Below are 5,390 nucleotides of genomic sequence, written 5' to 3' on the forward strand. Positions count from 1 at the left end.
CCCGGCCGCCGCCCCTAGGCCCCGGCCCCGCCGCCTGCCCAGGGCCGGGTTCAAAGTGCAGGAAACCAGCGCTTTAAGCGATGTCACGCCTGGAGTTCAGCGCGGGCTGCCGAAGCCATCTTCCACCTCTGCCTCCGACCCGCTGCCTAGCAAAACCGCAACGCTTGATGGAGAAGTTACTTCACTTCCCAAGAAGTCAAGAGTTGAAGGTTATTTTCCTAAAAGGCTTTCAAATTATATTTCGGTAATAAAAATCTGTCTGAAGTAACCGATTAATATCAAAAAAGTCGTTACTGTTTCGTAACGCACAGATGTTAACTTTTGTTTTTGCTTAACTATACTATACATAACATACGTTATTGAAAAATAATTGCTACAAGGGAGAACACGCCGATAAACACCACAGCTGTATCCCAAGCTCAGAGATCTGCTGGGAAGATGAGGGCACCTGAGGTGGATACACATTTCACACCACTAATAAAATGTAGCAGTGTTGCTTACCGTGGCACAGATGTTAACTTTTGTTTTTGCTTAACTATACTATACATAACATACGTTATTGAAAAATAATTGCTACAAGGGAGAACACGCCGATAAACACCACAGCTGTATCCCAAGCTCAGAGATCTGCTGGGAAGATGAGGGCACCTGAGGTGGATACACATTTCACACCACTAATAAAATGTAGCAGTGTTGCTTACCGTGCCGCTCATCATTCATGACATTTCTCTCTAACCAAGATGAAATAGACAGAAAGCTTCATAAAAAATATTTTAGATCTGCAGCTGCAATAACTTCTCTGTCATAAGGAAGTATTAGCAACCTTAATCTTAGGTAAGTGATTTATTTTCTTCGTAGATAATGCACACCATCATCATTTCAATATTTTGTTTTCAAAGTTCAGCAGTCACAACCACAGATGGGAAAGCGGAGTTGAACGAGGGGGAACGTTCACTTCAGGACAGGTGATCCTACACTTACAGAAGATGTCAGGAGATGAAGCACAAATCCCTAAAACCAGGTACGACAAAGCCTGGTTAGCTCTTATCCCACTACCTTGGGAAGATGCTTTATTGCTCAGAGCATGAAACAACAAGCGGGGTTCCTTGCAATGTGGTGAGGGTTAGAGAGCTGTTCAGCATTATACGCGCCTGTTTTAAAAGTAACTTATCCAGCAAAGTTTATTTGCTGCGCATCGTAACTAATTCCATATGAAGATGTTGTCTTTCCAAGCAGCAAAGACAGCATGTCAATTTTAGAATAAAGGAGCTTGCAGGAAGGCATGAAAAAGCTCACACGTGTCTGCTAAGGATCATTCACTCCCTCCTCTGCAAGGGGAGTACCTGGCAAAATGTCATCTGGCAAATAATAATAATTAAAAAAAAAAAAAATCTAGATGGCAGAATCTCATGGAAATGGGATTAAGGAATCTGGAGCAGTTGCAGAAAACCTCAAGACTAATTGAAAAAAGTCAATCTTCATTTTTCCGACTTGAAAAGTGGAGTTCTCTTGCCCGTTATTATCTACAGTACCATACAAATTCTTCCATAAAATGATCACAGTAGTAGCTACAATCAGGTTTAGCCACCCCACAGCGCTGCCTTCACTACGCTTTAGAAAGCACAGCAAGATGCCCCTAAGGGATGTAGCAGCCGCTGCCCACTCAGGTTTATTGGAATATGACTGAAGAATATACACCTGACTTTACACTGAATTTTTTATTCAAGCTTTTAAAGAAATCACACCACCTAGAGGCAATGTGCTATTTTGCCTTTTGCAAAATCACTGCTGAAGGATGAATTTGGATAAGGGTAGGAACACTGTCATTTCAACCAAATCACAGCAAGTATCAACTTCAGTTCAAAGATCTCATTCATGGTTTTCAGAGTATATTGAGACAGTATATTGATTATGTTACTAACACAAGGAAAGAGCAGCCCACACTGTGAAGGAAGAAATGACAAGGCATCTACATTAAGGTTAATTATAACTAAGAAGACAATACCATGAGATTCCAGTTACATATGTATAGCAAATATCTTACACCTGGGGGAAGATTATCCAAACAAAGTATATTCAGGGGAAAAATACAAGACCAAGCAGCTGGTATGGGTGAGAAAACCCTAGAGGGTAAAGCTCTGCAGCAGATCAGACCAGAGCTGCAATGGGAAAACACAAGCGCGCCCTCCCCTCTGCCTGCCTCATCTGTGTGGCAGCCGTAGGAACAAGAAAAACCAAGTGCAGTTTATGCAAAGACCACATAATGCAACTGATTTAAAAGCTCAGGGAAAAGGTACCTCAGGAATATCAGCTATGAAAGGAAATTAAGTGACAGGAAACCACGGAAGTGAGACTGAGCAATGTGAGCATGGTTCTGTCATTGCCTTTTTTGAGTAACGCTCCCCCCAAGAAAGTTATTCCACATGTACATTTTATTGCAAAAACTGGAATACAAGTCAGATGGGTCCTTCAGGACACAGCAGCCTTCTCCAAACATGAGCTAAACAAATCATCCTCATAGCAAAGGTCACTGGGACAGACACCTAGAGATCACAGGTCCTCTGGCAGGCTGCGTCAGCAAGCTGGAAGTGCAGAAGCTAATGCATTTAGTTTAAGGTGATAAACCAAATGCACCTCTAGCAACAGAAGGAATAATCAGGCATCAATTATTGCCATTTTACAGAAAGTTTAAGTCACTTTGGCTGCAGCTGAAACAAAACAACTCCTGGCTCCTTCCAGTGCAAAGCAAAACAGGCTTCCTACAAACACTGCTGAGCAAATACAAGTATTTTAATTCTGCAGCAAAAGCTTGGGCTCACCTGTTCCAGGTTTACAAAAAGGTCCAAGAAATGTCAACAGGCAGTTTTTCTAAATCCTCTGCTCCTTCCACCTTCCTCAGAGAAAGGTAGGCCTGCCAGAGCCACCACACCACCACCAGCAGTGGTTTGGGGGAGGAAGAACAGAACAAGCACAAGCCTGACAAATTTTTCAGGTGGAGAAGGGGCAGCAGACAAAACTACCAACCCTGAACTCCTGCAGTCTTCACCAGACCCAACTTTTTTCCTCTTGTGAAAGATGTATCCATTTCAGGTTTGTGCTCTCTCCTTCCCAACAAGCCACCTTCAATGTACGGGAAGTTCCCAGAGACTTCGTTCACTAAGGGCAAAGCCATCAGGCATCTGAAAGACAAGTAGAGCGGAGGGACACAACTATAGATGTGAGACAGACAGAAACACATCACATGATGTGTTTCACACAACACAACTAGCAGGGTTGAGGAGAGGCCACACTACTTTCCCAAATTTCTGCTGCAGGACCCCGTGAAATGCACAGGCAGGAATCCCCTAATGATCTCACCAACCGAGTTGCCAAACTAGTTTGAGTTGGAAGTCCCTGACCTGCCAGTTAGGAGACAACCCAGGCGTTGTACACTTGGATTATTTCTCACCTGAGCAGCTTGTAAGAAATGAGAAACAGTGTGTAAAATGCTCATCCCCTTACGCGTGCATGCACACAGCAGCTGCAGCAGGCACTTTGTACAGGGTGCAGCCTACATTGGCATAGCAGGAGGAAGAATACGCGAAGATATACCTTACTTAGGAATGCTCATGCGCTGTGTTAAGTAGTGTGATAATTAAATCGTTAGTCACATTGACAAGTGGGTGGAAGAGGCTGGAAACGTCTGATGCAGTTTGCTACAGGCAATTACAGATTTACCAGCAATGCATCTGTCACACACAAAGATGGGCTCAGACCCAAGTATCTGCAACAGCTCAACTTTAGCCCATTTCCCAGAAGTAAAATGGAACGAAGACACCAGCTCTGCATCCGCAGTGCTGTAAAACAGCCCAGACCCACTGCCAACCTACCGCATGAGAACAGCTGTACAATTTCACATACTCAAATATTCATCCGGGCAAGAACCTGCAGAAGCTAATCTTTATCCAAAGATCAGGGAATTTCCCTTCTTGAAATTCTCCCTGATAATACCAACTAGTTATGTAGCACTTATGTGCCACCAGTCCTGTTACGTGGCGTATCTCACTTGGCTACTGCGCGACAGAAGGCTCACAGGTCAGCAGAGATCTGACAGCAGTTTGGTAAATACCTGACCATTCTCTTCACTAAGCATTTGCCACTCACATAGGACAAACTCATTTTTGCAACAATTTAAAATTTCCTCTAAAGCACAAAAGTGAAAGTAATTCCATTTGTCTTAATGAACTAAATTTTACATGGGAGCTCACAGTGAAAAACTGGATCTTGTACTCTAGAGCACCAGCCCTGTTTCACTATCAGCTTCAAAATTCCTCCACAAAGAGGGATATAATTAGGAAGGGGGGGAAGAAAGGCAACAAACGGTAACCTGTATTAGAGACACCTCGCTTGCTGTGCTGGTCCCACTCCACAGAGAAGCATGTGCAGCTGGTACCTTTCCCGAGTCTGGAATTCTCAACTTCTTTAGAAATCAACTGTTGCTAGAGAAACCTCTCAAAGGCTTGCGGGGGGCCTTGCTGCTTCCAGTGACAGGTCAGCTTGCAGGAAACAGCAGTCGGTGGGAACGTGCACAAAGAGGACAAGACTCACACAGACAACTGAGGTGGGTTATTTTTCCCCAAAGAAATTTTATTTGAGAAAGTTGACAAAAATCCCCCAACCAGTCACTACAGGTAAATCCACACCAGTCCCCCACACCTGCTCCCCAGTAACCATACCAGTACAGTGAAGATCAAAACACAACACCAGAACAATGATAGTGTAACAGTCACCTGGGGAACTTAAGGCCTCACCACCATTTTTAAGATAAAGGTATCTTTGTACTCAGATAAGGACAGGGAGAGGATATCAAAACAGACAAGACTGGAAAAGCCCCTTTTTTGTACTGTCTTTTCAAGTTATATAAAAACAAAAGCAAAACCTTAACAGATCTACAGGCTTCAAACTGTAGGACGTAAAACTACCTTCAAATGACTTCTGCAATTCAGTCCTGTGGCATCACTGCTGTTCTGCACTGTAACAGCTTTCAAAAATGTACAAGGATAAAATGGATGCAAGGGCAAAGGAGTGGACTTGGGTTCTTAATACGGCTTTATGAAAAAAGAAACAAATTAAAAGCAAACTAAGCACTAGCCAGTGGAACTAACAACTCCAGGAACTTGGCAATGGCAAAGGGGAGGCAAAGTACTAATGTATTTAGATGACAGGAGGTCATCTTTTCATCCTCTCTCCCATTGCCTCATCCTGGACAACCGTTTCCTTCCCAGCAATAGATCAGATACAGGTCAGAAGTTAAAAAACCATGCTTTTTTCAAAATGGTAGCCCAGGTCCAGGGCCATGACAACCCCTTCCCTAGCCAGAAGTGTCTAGGCACACGACACCAGAATGCTGT

Source organism: Fulmarus glacialis, unplaced genomic scaffold, assembly GCF_000690835.1.
Source record: "Fulmarus glacialis isolate BGI_N327 unplaced genomic scaffold, ASM69083v1 scaffold44698, whole genome shotgun sequence".
NCBI lineage: Eukaryota > Metazoa > Chordata > Aves > Procellariiformes > Procellariidae > Fulmarus > Fulmarus glacialis.